Genomic DNA, 16,814 nt, shown 5'->3' on the forward strand with positions numbered 1-16,814 from the left:
TTTTCATTTTGGGGCGACCATGGCTCAGGGGATTGGGAAGCTCATCTGTAACCGGACGGTTGCCGGTTTGATCCCCCTGCTCTCTCTGTCCTGGTCGTTGTGTCCTTGGGCAAGACACTTCACCTACCGCCTACTGGTGTTGGCCAGAGGGGCAGATGGCACGATATGGCAGCCTCCCTTCTGTCAGTCTGCCCCAGGGCAGCTGTGGCTACAACTGTAGCTTGCCTCCACCAGTGTGTGAATGTGAGAGTGAATGAATAGTGGAATTGTAAAGCGCTTTGAGGGTCTCGAAAAGCGCTATATGAATGCAATCCATTATTATTATTATTATTTTAAATTTTTCCACATTACATATGTTCAGTGGTGTTATCTTATGTTGTTTAAGTTGTTGGCATTGTTGGAGTTTCCAAAATAAATGTTCTCAATTGGCCTAGAATGGCAAAATGGTTAAATCTGATGAAGTAAAGTAAAAATGTCAAATATCACAACTTTTCTTCAAAATGAAATGCTGACATTAAATAAAGCATGTTTTTATACTACAATGGCAGAGAGATTAAAAAATGTGGTTTTAGTGGAAGTGAATGGGGCATTTTTATACAAGGGAAAGTAGTAGTAGAGAGTATTTGGCACTCCGAAAAAAATAAAAAATTATGTCTAAAACTTTAATCACTTTAATCACTGGTGACCCAATGTTTTGACTTTAGTTTTATTATTATTATTATTAATCTGTGATTTCATCGTGGTTTATGATTACTTGTGTTTTTGTTTCTGTTTTGTATTTCCAGTGCTCTAGTTCTTCTCTACTTTGTAAATACAAGGCTTTGTTCCTGTCTCCTCGTGTTTAGTGTAGGTTTAGTTCAGTCTTTATATTTATTATCTTCTTCCCCAGTCAGTCGTGTTTCAAGCTACTCCTGTCTCTGTGCTCTCTTGTCCCATGTCTGTGTTTATAGTGTTGCGTCTCATTGGTACATCTGATATGTGACGTGATATTTTACAAATGAAGTATCAACATTACATAAATATGGCACATACCACACAGTATTACAAGAAATTATTATGTATTTTTGGCATTCTGTCATAGAGTTATGATTACAGGTACTCCCATTGTGAGAGTGAATTTCTTTATCAACAGTATATCAAGCTGACTGTGTGAACTGTTATGGCTGTGTGCAGCCAGGCAGGAAAAAGAACCCAATATGCAGACTCGTGGAGGCAGAACTTAAACTCTAACTCCACTGCTTTATTGCAGGAATTAGTCAAAAAACAGAATAAAACTACGAGGGCTGGAAACAAAACACACAGGCCAGAACAAGGGTACGACACTGACAAAGAGAAACACAGGGATTAAATACACAGAGGGAGCAATCAGGGAATGACAGACAGGAGGGCAACACAGCTGGGACAAATCCGATCTAACGAGACAAGGGAGCAAAACCAGAAACATTAACATGAGACACGGACATTCAAAGTAAAACAGGAGACACACAGGCACAGAACTAAACCACTACAAAACACTAGAAATCACAAACCACAAAGAAATCATAAAAAAACAATAACAATACACAAAACACTACAGGTCACCAAAACCAGGACCGTGACATGAACCATGTATGCTGGAACAACACTAAAAGTGAATAATGGAGAAATAATAAGTAGGACTTAGCTGTTCAGCCTTTGTAGTCTTTTAAGTTGTTCTATCCCTGAGCAATACATTTATGGTAAATTATAATTGAGAACATATTCTACCATTTTATATCTGTGTCGTGTGATCATCCAATTAAAGCAGGTGTCTCAAACTCTTTCTCTCTTTAGGCCCATGTCACCCCTACTCGCGGCCTGTATGTTGTAGAAATATAATGCAATTTGGTCCTTGAAGTTACTTTTTTTGTTAGGGACGATTTGTTTGTTGATGAGTGCAATGTTAAAATAAGTTCTTTAAAAAGAAAAAAAAAAGAAAAAAATTAATATGAAGGCAATTTGAGCAGAGAGTACAAACATGTTGACAGATTGACTGTGGTGGTTCAGTGAGAGTTATTTTTAAAGAAAACAAAAAAACTACAAGACACATGGTCCTAAATATAACTAAAAAATAAAAAAAGGTTTTACTTATCCTGCAGTCCTACAGCAGTACCTATAATATGGACTTGATTCCAAGTGTATTGTTATAATCCATTGGTTTATGCAAGCATGGCTCTACGGGGCAAGCCAAAAAAGAGGCAAATGTTAGCTAAAGTCACGTTATCCAGGGATAAAATTGAAAGTGCAGACTCCCAATTGGCAGCAGTCTGCCACCTACTGGCTGCCAGCTTGTTGCAGGCTGTTTCTATTTATGCTTATTATACAGAACCTACCACAGGTTTGTCCAGGCAATAATCACACAGTTTTTAAGTTTGCTTTAATAGATTATTAATATGCTATTAAATAGAACTAGACAGTTTTGCATTTTGCAGTTTTTATTGTGCTTATTACACAAACTACCACAGGTAATTGAGTGGTAATAACTTAGAAATTACCACATTATTACGTTCTTGTTTCTTCCTTGTTCCCACTTTATGACAGAGCTCTATTTTCACATTGTTACCCCCAGTTTTGGGACCTTTGTTATCCAATTACATTAATTCCAGCATAATATTACTCAATTGTAACCACTATTGCTACTATGATATTACCTGGATATTACCTGGTTTTTCCTTTGGTAATTGCATAGTAATAAGTAACCACACTCTTACCCTCTTGTTTCCTGCTTGTTACCCTACTATTACCCCTTATTACTGCGCTGTAATAGAAAGTGCTACCATTTTTGGCCAGAGGTTAGGAGCTGTTACAGTGTTAAGGGTATGATGGCTCTGCAGTGATGTTCCTTGCTTGTTTCCTGATCTGAGGTCAGTTCAGCAGCAGTGGTGTTTTCTGCAGACCTCACTGTCTGCTGTTGTCTGTTCTTGTCCTGTTTGGTGATCCAAACAAATAGTGATATCGTAGTGGAGAACAGAAAGGATTACTGCAGAGTGGAAATAGATCACCAGACAGTTTGTTGGTGTCTTAGATGAACTCTGAAAACACTCTCCGTCTGCTTTTTCTTCATGTGGTGACCTCCTCTAATGCTTTGTTACAAAGATTTTCACTATGACATGAAATATGCAGGAGTGTTTGAACATGTGTAGCAGGACTCTTTGACTCTGCCAGAAGGCTCAGTGAATATGTGAATATTTGTGCTTCACCCTGTTCTAAAAACACAGTATTTTATATTTCACCCTTCCTCTCTGTGTCTCAGGTTATCTTCAGGTGATTGGTTCATCTCAGCCAGTCGTGGCCATTCATGGTGATGATGTCATCCTGCCGTGTCACGTGCAGCCTCTCCAGTTGAGGACAAGGAGCTGACAGTGGAATGGTGGAGACTGGTCCTTCCTCCTGACCCCAAAGATGCACAAAGCCAGCACATGTATGTGTACTGTTACCACCAAAACCAGGAGGACGTAAACATGAAGATGTGGAGGTACGCTGGGAGGTCGGAGCTGTTCAAGGCCTGAAAAGCTGCAACGCATCGCTCAAGATCAGGAAGGTGGAGCTCTCAGATGACGGAATATACAGATGTTTCCTCCCAGAGATACAGAGCATGCAGAGATCTGCAGATATCCGGCTGGTTGTTGGTGAGTTCTTCCAGGAAATGTTTAATATCTAACTCACTGTTGATGATGTCGCACTGAGCTATTCTAGCTTTGACTTTAATGAGTAATTTGACATTATATAAAGTTCTTTTAAGCCTTCTTAGAGAAATTATTATTTGATACGTCATGTAGTATTTTTATCTGCCTCTGTTATTAATTAAAAAACTTTTTTTTTCAGAGTCAAACGTTGCTAAAACTGTTGTGATGACAACAGAGCTGCGAACCAGACCTCTGCAAACAGCAGTTGTGAATGAAAAGAACAATGTTAGAGGTAAAAATTATTCTTTACAAAGATCACAACAGTGAAGTGACATATGAACGATGATTTGTGCCCTGAACACACAGAGTTCCAGCTGTGCTGCCTCCTTTTACTTTAACTTCCAGGTTGATCTGTTAAACTTAGGAAGAGGTCAGAGGTCAAATGTGATATGATAGTTTAAATCTTTATACTTTATAAATGTTGACATTATACGGCGCACTTTTAAGCATAGTAGTTTCTAGGTTTTAAGGCTTTTTGTCAATTTTCCACCAACAAATCATAAAGTTGAATTTGGTGGATGTAAGACAGATTTTAATTGAATTGTTATAACATGATCCTGCTCTACAGCCTGCAGAGTTTTATCAGAATACGTTCAAAACTTTTAGAGCTGTTGTGTTTACAGAGAGAATGAAGTGCAAATGCTACCAACAACATGAGCTCCTTATTGAAGGTGATAAGAAACTGCTGAAACTATTTTGAGCTCATCTTTGTTTTACACATGATCTGTACTGATCTGATTGATGAAATATATGCAATTAAAGGCAACTGTCCCTGTGTTCATAGTGCTCAGTGTTTATCTAATAGATAGAAGACTAGAAACTGATCAGACAGGAATGTCAGGTTTGCAGTGACTCATTAGTTCCTGCTTCCTGCTCAGCTTCAGTGACTCATTTCACTTCGACAGTGAAAGTTTGGATCACTGTGTCATAGTCTGGAGTCTTCATCTGTGGTAAGTCGTTCTCTTTTATTTGTTTCTTTGGTTTGTGGGGTTTGTGTGTGTGTGTGTGTGTGTGTGTCTTGTGTGTCTGTTTGTTTTTGAGACAGGGAACAAACAAACAAGAACTTTATAACAAAACACTAAAATTTGTTGTGAAAAACTATGGCATTATTTTTTTGCCACTATTCTGAGCACATGTAAAAAAAAAAATAAAAATGAGAGCACGTAAAAAGAATTTGCAAGTACACGTGTTGCATTTTGAGGAGAAATTTATTTTGAAAGAAGAAAAGCTAAACTTGAGCGAACAAAATTCATTGCTGCATGCAAAAAAATTAATTTCAGTGTTTGCTATTATCCATATACACACACAGTAACAGCCCCTCTCGCTCAGCTTTTGCATTTGCTCTTTCTCAGATCTCTGCAGACCCGCTCGCAATGTGTCGCTCACGCTCTCAACATCTCTGCCCCTGCGTGTTCAGCTCTTTCTGTACACCGTTATATTTGTGCCACAAAACCAACCAATCACAGACTTTGTCTCTAGGGGCCACCGACAAAATATACTTTTATTTATTCACTCCACATAAATAAAACATATAATACAAAAACAAACTATTCACATTTCAGCTTTTAATTATTAAAATTTTCAGCTTTTTCCTTTTAAACAAATTTAAAGCAAAACAACACAAAACACTGCAAATCACAACACAATTAAATGTAAATTAAAATATGAAAATAAAAAGAAGCAGCATATTCTCTGTCATATGGGCATGAATAAACTTTCTAAACTTGCTAATTTGTGGGCACGAAACACTTGACCAATAACTGTGATCCTTCCCAGGCCCTTGCAGTTGGTTGACAATAAAATCTATCCTGGCGTCCAGGTCGTACTTAGGTCTGTAAAGCAACTGGGCTCTCAATATCCCGTTTAAATGTCTCTCCGTAATAATGGTTCCTTGAATTGCCAAGCTTTTCAAAATGCATTTGTAGCTCATTCCCAGCCAAAAATAAAACTCAATCATACTGTCTCTGTCCATGGTGTATAGGTTTAGCCTACTCTTATGCTTATGTCTCTACGCAGCTGCCCATTTCGTGTGCACGTTATACCTATTTCGTGCCCTCTAAATAGTATTTCGTGGCCACAAATAAGTATTTCGTGGGCACAATTTATTTATTTTCAGACCATGTCATCAGAGGGGCTCCGTGGAAATCAAATGGGGTGGAAAAATCAAAGTTGTTTTTTTTCAAATGCAGTAGATATACATGTTTTTCATATAAATTAATTAAACACTTTAGCTATTTAAAAAAAATTTAATTTTGATTTTATGTCTCTATCTACCAAGCTGCGGCTTAGAGGGCCCACCTGAACTTGATGCAGCCATTGAAAGAGGCAAAAAGAGAAAAATGGCAGCATGGTCAGCACGAGCCCCTATAATGTATGCAAATTCATGTGGGTTGGAATCCCTGCCCCCTCAAGCGCGCCTCCGGTCGCCAAAACAGTGCCAGCAGATTGAAACTGAAAAATGGATTAAAACCGAAAAATGGATTGAAGCCGAAAAAAAATGGATTGAAACTGAAAAAACAAAAATTGTAAGCGAAAATTTTTTTTTTCCGCTTACATCATCTGTTTTTTTAATAGTTATTCGACTGTATCCTAAGCACCAGCTGTCTGTTAGAATGTTCAGAGTTTACAAAACTAAAAATAAATGAGGTTAACACGTGATTTTGATTTTTTTATGTTAGTGTTTCGGTCATGTTATTTTTAACTGTTAACTGTCATAGGCTTGTTACAAACTATGAAACACATTGTGCAGACTTCTGGATGTTAGAAGAAAACTAATACTGCTCATGAATGAGACTAAAGGCAGGATGGTGTCCTTTAACCCTTTAAAACCGGTCAGAGAGGGCACGCTCCGTTTTTGCGCAACTACATTTAAATCCCGGTAGCACTGCAACCACGTAAGCTAGCGCAATAATTTTTTTGCATATGAAACTGGAGGAGTTGTACTTACATCTTATGCCATCAGCTTGTCCTCGGTCACGGTTTCCTTCCACATATAGCTTTGCAAAAACTGCATAAAAAGCACTTGCAGCAACAAAAACATAATATTCCAGAAACACGCTTTGCCGATCCGATCAGCTGTTTGTAACACTACCTACGTTGGAATAGACGTCAGCGCGAACTATTGCATGTCCGCCATTACCTGCCCGAAACCGGAAGTGACGTCATTTTGTGGAAATGTAGTTTTTTTTTACCATCAGGGCCTCACGAGCCTATACTGGTGTTTTTAAAAGTTATGTTTGACTTTATGACTTTCTGTGTCGTTTCTGGGATGCTTAGGACTCATATTGCACTGCTGGAAATAGTTTATTTTGATGCATATGCTGCTTTTTTGCAAATTTGCACTATAATATTTATTTTCGTTTTTCCTGCAGTGTATAAAAATTGGTGTATTTCAAAAATAAAACTATGAAGACACTCAAAATAAATTTCCTGTGGTGGGAAACTATTTTGTGCAACTTTTTTGTATTTACAGTTTTGAGGGATAAGCCTCTTAAATTTCTCTAACTAGAAATATATGTTAAAAAAAACAGTAGTTTATTGGTAGTTTATTGCACTTTTTTGCAATTTATGTAATTATTATGCACTTAATGTATACATATTATTAAAATTTAGGCTATAGTGGTTGTATTGATGTATATCAACTTGAAATGCTCCCAAAAATGGCACTACAGCATGTAAAAATATAATATAAGCTCTGGTGGACTTGGTTCTATGGTAGGTCTTAAAGGGTTAAAACTAAACATGTTAATAAGACCTCTCTATTTATATCATAGTTTATGATATAGCACGTGTATTTCAGTAATAGCCTACTTATTTCAGTGTAGTGGTGAACAGTCACACAGCTCACGTGGGCGTTATCTGTGATACTCCTTAACTATAATTTATCCAAGTTAACTTCAGTTAACCATTCAGACAGTTCTTTTGCAATGAAAAACAAAACACTTGATCATATCACCCGTAGGTTTCCGCATTGTCAGCTGTTTAATTCACACAGGGTTCCAGGGGGGAAACAGGGATTAATCCAATACACACTCTCCCCCTCAGTGGGTTCCAAACTCGCTCGCTCGCTCGGGTCCAGGGCAGATGCTGATGGCTCAACAATCCAGTGAAGGATGACACAGGTCCACCATCATAAATAGTGCTCCAAATCAGCTGGGATTGGTTGCAGGTGTGACGGTGAGCACAGGTGCGTGGGCCAGGGAGGGGAGCCCATAATGAGCACTGCTCCGGCAGAGGAGAGAGAGAGCACAAAGGAAAAAAACAAACAAAACACTGAGTCAGCCGGCAAGGCACGGGGACCATGACAAAGAAACAGTGATAATTTTCCAGTTTGTCTTTTAACTGAATATCCATATTTCCTGCAATGCAATTGATCTGTCTTGTAACTGTTAGGAGTACATTTTAAATGATTACCTTTTAAGAATTTTATTTTAAAATAACGACATTTTTTAAGGGCATTTTAGCATGAGAATGGCTTAGTGCAGGGGTGTCGAACTCCAGGCCTCGAGAGCTGGTCTCCTGCAGGTTTTAGATATCACCCTGGGTCAACACACTCGACTCAAATGATTAGTTCATTACCAGGCCCCTGGAGAACTTCAAGACATGTTGAGGAGGTAATTTAGCCATTTAAATAAGCTGTGTTGGATCAAGGACACATCTAAAACCTGCACGACACCAGCTCTCCAGGGCTGGAGTTGGTGTGTGTGTTGTTTTTGCAGATTTGATATATGCCCTTTTTTTTGCAGACATCTAGAATGAGTCGTATAAAGGATAGACATCGCTTGGTTTTGCAACATGTTGTGATCTTCATTTTTTTAACACAATCTTGTGGTGGTAAGTTGCACACCAACATTTAGAAAATCCACAGTTTAAAGTACTTACCTGTAGTTTTTTAACAGAACATGAAAACAAACACTGTAACAGCAACAGTTTATGTTGATTTAGTTAAATAAATCAGTTACATATCTTACTCAGCCTGATCTTGGAAACTCATGAAGTCTTCAGAATTACAAAACTGCAAAATTTGCTTGTGTGCCTAAATTTGTTAGATCAGCATCAGATGATTGGTCCAACTCAGCCAGTAGTGGCCATGATTGGTGATGACATCATTTTGCCATGCCATCTGGAACCTGCTGTGGATGCTGTTGACCTGACTGTGGATTGGTCCAGAACTGACCTCAAACCTAGATCTGTCTATGTGAGGCGAGAGGGTGTGGAGCTTCTGACTGAGCAGAATCCTTTGTACACAGGAAGAACATCACTCTCTGTCAACAAACTGCAGTGTGGAGATGTTTCATTGAAACTCTCCACAGTACAACTCTCTGATGCAGGAACATACAAATGCCTTGTACCTAAATTTAATGCAGAAACTGTGGTGACGCTTGCTGTAGGTAAGTTTCATTTGATTTAGATTAATTTCTTCACTTTGCAATTTAGATGTGAAGAAAGACTTTAAGCAACATAGATATTGAGGGTCAAAGGGCACTCAGAATGACAAGAGGGATGAAGGAACACTTGGGTCAGCTACAATAGAAAGTGGATCACAGACATGTGAGTTGAGAATAGAAGTGCATTCATTTTGGGTAACCAAACCAGCTCTGATTTGGGCTAAAAAATGCTTCTTGAACATATATTTGGACTGAGCATTCCGACACAAACTGACAAGAGGGAATCCCTACTGAATCATTGGCAATCTAGTATTCTGGCCATAGGGGTACACAACCTGACCAGTGTAGCACATGGAACAGCTGGACAAATAAGAGAGGTGCATAACAAAAACCAACAGTATTTATAATTGGAGGGGATTTGGGCACCCACTAAACGGGCGTTTAGCCAACCGAGGGGTAGTTGGCCCCATGATAAAACAACACGTTCTCACTCCCAACTCGTCAAACGTGTGACGCATGGTCAGGCTCCCTCTGCTTCACTTATGGACGCCCAGGGTACCCACCTCGCGTCGGGAATTGACGGGTCCTCCGATTGAAGAGATTGCCGCGGAAGTGCCTGTTGTCGGTATATTTAGACATTTTCCAAATCACATTGTAACGACCTATATGGAACACAATAAATTATATAATGCAGGCAACTATCTGAGAGAAAATTACTGCAGATAAAACTAATTAGAGGCTGTTATTTTTGTATCAGTTCTTGCATTGATGGAGTGAGTGATGTATGCTGGGTAATGGCACAGCTAGCGATTGGGTGAATTTATTGCACCCGTTTTATAAACTGTTCTACAATCCTTTTCATATTTGGAAATCCATTTACATTTTTAACCTGTTGATCATTCTGCTACAGCTGTAACATATCTTCTCCAACTCCTCTGAATACATGCAGTCATTTTACCTTCTGCTTTGGCTAATCACGCTCTTACGTATTAAATAAAATTAAATTAAACAAATAAAAAAGAACAGCTTTTTTTATTAGGCAAAAACATTTTCGGTGCTGTTAAAGAATTCACAGCAACTCACTTGTTTATTTTTGAGAAAGTTTATTTTTTTATCATATTAGATGAGCGGCAGTGACGTCACCGTACTCGATCGTACCACAGGTAAGTACGAATCTGAATCTGTAGATTTTTTTAAATTATTTTTCTTATTTAAAACTAAAAAAAAAACAAAACAAAACAGTGAGCTCACAAAGCTGCTTTTAGCAGTTCTATGGGTTAAGATTAGCAATTTCGTGGAACAGCGAATGACTTAACATTTAATAGCATATATGTTGCCACACCACATGTGCTGTAAGCTAGCTAAATTCATTTCTGTTAGCCAATCAAGTTAAGCTTATCATATATCATCATCCAGGGTACAGTGATAGAGAAGTGTGTGCTGACGTTTGCTGTTGTTGCCACTGTTCTAATAAGGGTCAGTGTTGCCAGATTGGGTTGATGCTCAAATTCAAGATAGACGTTATCTATCAATCTAGCTCTCTCTTTCTGGCTCTCTCTCTCTCTCTCTCTCTCTCGATTAAAAACTTAATAACAGTCTGTCTCTCTGTTTCTGCCTCGCTCCGTTGGTCTCTGTCTTGTGTGATTATTCTGTTTGTGTGTGTGTGCATGCGTGCGTGCGTGTTTGTTTTTTGTTTGTTCTGCTTTCTGCCATGAGTGACTCCGAAATTCAAGATCCTTTAAGGTTTCTAGATAATCTGACTGATCAGCAGGAACAAATTGATGAGCTCCAACACCTCGATGACATGCTTGGTGAGCTGAAGCAAGAGGAAGCTCCAGTACCTGTGAAGCCACCTGAACTAACAGTAAAATGGAAAAAAAGAGACAAAGATGGAAACCAACTCTATGCGAGGCCAAGATCAATCCGGAGTCAATTACATAAGGGTCAGTACTCTTTCATACAAGATAATTTGAAGATATAGATTGTATGGACACAAATCCATAAATTTAACGTATTAATTAATTGAAATATTTGTAAAGAGAAACAGGAAAGTCATTTTTTTGTTTTGACACAAAAGGACATTAAATAAACCACAGAATTATCTCTTAAAACTGAATGCTCCCCCTAGCAAGTATGGCATTCATTACGTTATGTTAGTCCAGTAACAAATTGTGGCTGACAGTTACCTCCTCACAAGGATTTTGGTAAAAGATATTGGTACTTGGCAGCACAGTGGCACAGCAAAAAATGTCCTGATTTCAATTCCACTATCAGATCAGGGTCTTTGCGTGTAGAGTTTGCGTGTTCTTCCCTTGTTTCTCTGCTCGCAGGTTACCTGGTTTACTCCCACAGGCCCGAGATGTGGAGTTTGGCCAATTGGTGATTCTAAATTGTTTCTGTGTTATAAATGTGGATTTGATTTGTGTTTTTGATATACTGTTGATGTTTTATACAGCTGCCCACAGTCAGAAGACCAATTCTACCACTAATAACAGTCACTGTGAGGTGGCATTTGCCCCAGAGACTGTTGGTATGTACTCCACTGTGTCTTCACTAGATCAAAGCAGTATGTTCGTGTGTTTGCAGCAATTGCTAGCATATTTATAGCCATCAAGCTTTACTCTCATAGCTACTCTGTCCATTACACTTTTATAATTTAATCAATTTTAATAGAAAATGTTGTTTTTGTTTTTTAACAGAGCGCTTTCTACAAGAACTCCAGAGCTCACTGAATGATTCTTCAGACGATCACCATGAAGCACCACCACCAAAAGCTCCTCTTTTGGCTTCCTTGAACTGGAGCACAGTGAAGTTTATTTTGAGAATATTTTATGATGATGGTAATTTGACAGAAGTACTGTAATGATTTGTGGGCTGTAGTTTTTGAACTTCAGGAACTTCAGAAACACATTTGGGGTGTAAGACAGGGATGGGCATTCCAGGCCTTATGGGCTGGTGTCCTGCAGGTTTTAGATGCGTCCTTAATCCATCACAGCTGAGTACAATTGCATTATCAACATGTCATGAAGTTCTCCAGAGGCCTGGTTAAAAAATAATCATTTGATTCAGGTGTGTTGACCCAGGGTCATATCTGAAAGCTGCAGGACACTGGCCTTAGAGGCCTGCAGTAGCCCACACCTGGTGTAAGAGGTGAAGAGGTTTGTCTGGGGAAAATACAGAGACTGCATGAATGCAAAATGTTTTATTGTAATATCAGAAGTGTATCTAGCAGAAATGTATAAATTTGTGTGTAAATATATTGTTTTTTTTCTTTCAGAATGGCGTTGATGCAACTTATCAATACTCGTCCTGAGTAGTGATGGGATTTCCGGCTCTTTTTAGAGATCCGGCTCTTTCGGTTCGGCTCACTAAAAAGAGCCGGCTCTTTCGGCTCCGAACCGGCTCTTCAGGTTGTTTTGTTGCTTTAATTAATTTATCATTAACAATAATATAAAATTATGCAGAAAAGGAATTACTAATGTAAAAAAAGTGGTTTTATTTATATATGTTTATATATGGCCCCTAGAGACAAAGCACGTACAAACTCTAAAGCACATACAAACTCCAAAACACATTTCTAGCGTTAACTGAACTTCCAAACCAGAGCTACCCAGATCACTTAAATTACACAATTGAAAGCATGTGTGTATTGTTTGTATATTTATAGACAAGCACTCATATTTATTCAAATAATTAAAAAAAAAAAGTACATTTACCTGTTACTACCACACACCAAATCCGGTTGTTGATACTTGCTGGCTTGTGTAGCCACTAGGTAACAAAAGCTCAACACTTCTGTTGTCTTTTGTACGTGATTCTGAGTTTGTACGTGCTTCTGAGTTTTTACGTGTTTTGGAGTTTGTACATGCTTCGGGGTTTGTAAGTGCGTCTGAGTTTTTACGCGTTTTGGAGTTTTTACGCGTTTTGGAGTTTGCACATGCTTAGGAGTTTGTACGTGTTTTGGGGTTTGTCTCTAAGGGCCACCATAAATATACTTTATTTATTCACTCCACATAAAATGTAATAAATAAATCATATAATACAAAAAACAACTATTTACATTTTAAACTTTTAACTATTTAAATTTTCAGCTTTTTCCTTTTAAACAAATTTAACGTGAAACAACACAAAACACTGCAAACCACAACACAATTAAATATAAATTAAAATATTAAAACAAAAAGAAGATGCACATTCTCTGTCATATGGGCCTGCATGATTTCTGAATCCTTTATCATCTGCAACTGAAAATAGTGGATAATTACTATACCTTTCTAATGTGACGTTGTTGTCCCTCGCTCTTTTTCTCTCTGGCTCTGTTCCTGTGCTACTGCGAGTGTAACTAACGCCCCTCCCCCCTCTGCCCAGCGCAAAGTACAGGCCGCGCGTGCGGAGTTTAGCGGAAAAAAGGGCGAGAGAGAGAGTGAGAGAAGGAAAAAACAAACAAACTGGGAGCCGGCTCGCGTCGTTCACTTCAAAGACCCGGCTCTAAGAGCCATTTCGTTCGAGAACGACCCATCACTAGTCCTGAGACCCCTTATTTCCGTCCACCAGCCTTACATGTGTGTGTGCTTAAAGTTTGTGAACAGGCAAGGGTGATTAAATGGGATGTAAATGAGGGAGCTGCAAAACCTGTCACTACAAAGTGTAACAAGGTGGCAGCCCTCTCTGATGGGAAGACGGTTGTTAAGGTGACTTTGTATGAGGCTTTTGGATCAAAAGTGCAGGAAGGCTTTTCCTATATAATAAAAGGACACGAGCTAAGAGGGACAGCTCCCCCCTATACCATTTATATTAGTGCCTCCACACAATTTTTCAAGTCCTCTGCCCTGTGTGTGTCCGAAGAGCTTTTTTCCAAAGCAGAGGATCTTTTGCATCCCCCGGCTCCTTTGATGCAGCTGAAGATGAGCTCCATAAATGCAGGGCTTGTAAAGGTAGAGGGGGAGGTTGTGGAGGTAAGGATTTGTGTTGTGATCAGCATATAGCTCGAGTTTGTTTTATTTATTTATTTTTTGTTAAGAAGGCTTGAGTGTTTTTCTTTATTTTGAAGTGTAAATAATCATTTTTGGTCTTGTTTTCAAACAAACACTAAATTTGGGAAAGATGTTGGATGAATATTACTTTGTAATTTGCATTACAAACTGTTTGTGGTGTTTATACACCGTCTTTATTATGCTAACATGCATTTTTATTGTATTGGTGAGATTAGAATTAAAGGTTAGTAATTAAATAAGTAAATTGGTAATTGATGTTGTTACTCAAGCATGGGTTAAAACGAAAATTATGAATGTATTATGTATCAGGAATGTTGTAAAAGGTGATTATAGATTGTTTTATTAAAATAACAGAACATAAACAGAGTATTGAAGTAAGCTAGACATGTACACCAGGGTTATACATTCACTGTAACTGACATTATCTTTTAATTGACTTTTCAGTGTTTGGCCATCAGGAAAGTGGTGTCAGGGATGCAAGCAGTTCCCATCAAAAATTTGCAGCTAAAGCAGGTAATGGTGCAACTGAAGTGTGATACTAAAAGTAGGAAAAGTAATGTTTCATATTTGAGATTGGCGGTAGAGGTTTAGATTATATAACGTTGTCTGCTTGAATTTGGTAGTGAGTGGCTGTTTGTATTAGTTATGAATAAGTGTTCTATAATCTTTATGATATCAGGATGCTTGTATCATGAGTGTGTTTGTGGAGGGACGCAGCCATTCATGAGGTTCACGTGGGAGACCACATAAAGGTGTCCCACGTCAAAGTGAAGCAGTCCACTTTTGGATTAGAGCTGCACACGACGGTATTTACAAAAATTGAGGTATGAAGACGCCATGGTTGTATGAACTTGTAATAGCAATGTAATAACAAATTTTACAATTATACGTTTTGAAAAGTAAAAGTCTACTATCTTATAGTAGGTGAAAATATGACAGTGCATATATTCTATAATGCTGCAGATCTATTTTTATAGCTGGATTTGATATCTAGATATCTGGAAGTAGATCTATAAATAAAAATGTTAGTTAACGTATCTCCAAAAGTTTATTCTGTTCATCTGGACGTAGCGTTTTGTGGGAGAAATGTTTTGTCACTCATCCCTGTGACTTCTTCGGTCTCAGCTGACTGCAGGTTTCCCCAAATGTTAGAAACAGTACATTTGCAGGGGAAACCTGCAGTCAGCTGAGACCGAAGAAGTCACACGGATGAATGACAAAACATTTCTCCCACAAAACGCTACGTCCAGATGAACAGAATAAACTTTTGGAGATTTACTTTCCTGGATGATTGAGAATGCATCAAGACGTTAGTTAATATAATGCATTATGTATATGAACTGGGAATTTGGGGCAAATATGGTAAATGGCCTGTATTTGTATAGTGCTTTACTTAGTCCCTAAGGACCCCAAAGCGCTTTACACGTTCAGTCATCCACACATTCACACACACAATTCACACACTGGTGATGGCAAGCTACGTTGTAGCCACAGCCGCCCTGGGGCACACTGACAGTGGCACCATATTTACCATATTAATTGTTTTGGATGAAAGAAGTCAAAGGTTAAAATGCTTACCAGGTGGTTGTTGTGTATTGACAGACAAATGAAGATGAGTGAGCACAGGCTATGGTCGTCGGCGTCACCACTACCAACAGCGCCAATCAGCTTGAGCTCCTTTTGGAAGATGGAGAGACCCCTATACATTGAAGCGGACATGTGGCAGCCATTCGACAAAGACCTCGAAAAGGCCATGGTCTGTGTCAACATCAAACTTAAAGGCAAGAATGTTTCAGAGATTGAAAAATGTCAGTGTAAATAGTTAAAGAAAACTGTTTGTGGTGTTGAAAATGTAAAAATGATGTAAAAAGTGTAATGTTTCAAATATTTGGTGTTCATATGGAAGACAATGGTAATAAAGAGTTGGAAATAAATGAGTCAGTGGTGTATTAATGAAATAGAAAATGAAAAGTATGATTAATACAAATGTGTTAAAGGAGCAGTAATACTCCAGGCTATTGGCAACAGTTCCCATCAGAATTCTGTAACTTGTTATTTTGAGGGTTTTTGAGAAAGATGAAAAAAGTCTGTTAAAAAGAAAATATCGTAAGTTGAAATGACCATGATTTGAGTATTCCATTTTGTAAGTTCAAACATATAATGGATGTTGTATGTTTAAAGGCACCACATTTGTATTATTTCAGTGTTACATTCCTGGTTTTCTAATGGTTTGCACAAAGAGTTATGCAAGGGAGAAATCATGAAGGTATAATTTGAGATGAATGAAAACCACATGCATATTTTATGAAGGCCAGGATTTATAACTGAAGTCAGGGGAAGAATGCCAGGATATCAGTTAGTGTACAATGAATTTCATGTAATATTCTGACCGTGAATTTAAAGAACAAAAACCCAACAAAACATTGAACATTCAAGTGTGAGAATAATCTATTTAGTGATGTGTAAAAGTAGTAACAAATGTGCAGTGAATGTGACCTTAATGTAAAAAGATTTAACAAAACAAAGATGATACTTCACATTACTTGATTAAATGTAATAGTGATGCTTTGTTTATGATTAGGCAATATTTTCTGTCCAAAAAGCTTGGTATCACCTGACACAAATGTCAAAATGGAAATTGTTTTGGGAACATAAGAAAAATCTAGTTATTTCCAGTAAATACAATGTTATAAGAAAACAATAATTGGATTTGGGGCAGTGTTTGCAAC

The 16,814-nt window shown here is 38.1% G+C and overlaps 1 long non-coding RNA gene and 1 pseudogene across 3 annotated transcripts in view; one reads left to right on the forward strand and one right to left on the reverse strand.

Moving 5' to 3' along the window:
• Positions 1 to 16,814, reverse strand: part of LOC146390111 (high affinity immunoglobulin gamma Fc receptor I-like) — a 44,528-nt pseudogene that overhangs the window by 7,574 nt on the left and 20,140 nt on the right. The window lies entirely within an intron of this gene.
• Positions 8,437 to 15,059, forward strand: LOC146390112 (uncharacterized). 2 transcript variants are annotated; one of them, XR_014799794.1, is made up of 4 exons: positions 8,437 to 8,537; positions 8,753 to 11,034; positions 11,547 to 11,621; positions 11,791 to 15,059. It is a non-coding gene; the product is annotated as an uncharacterized LOC146390112 (long non-coding RNA). The 2 variants fall into 2 exon arrangements; XR_014799793.1 differs by having other exon boundaries at positions 8,753 to 11,621.

This window comes from Perissodus microlepis, chromosome 3 (assembly GCF_051167445.1).
Source record: "Perissodus microlepis isolate ML-2025 ecotype Zambia chromosome 3, ASM5116744v1, whole genome shotgun sequence".
NCBI classification, from domain to species: Eukaryota; Metazoa; Chordata; class Actinopteri; order Cichliformes; family Cichlidae; genus Perissodus; species Perissodus microlepis.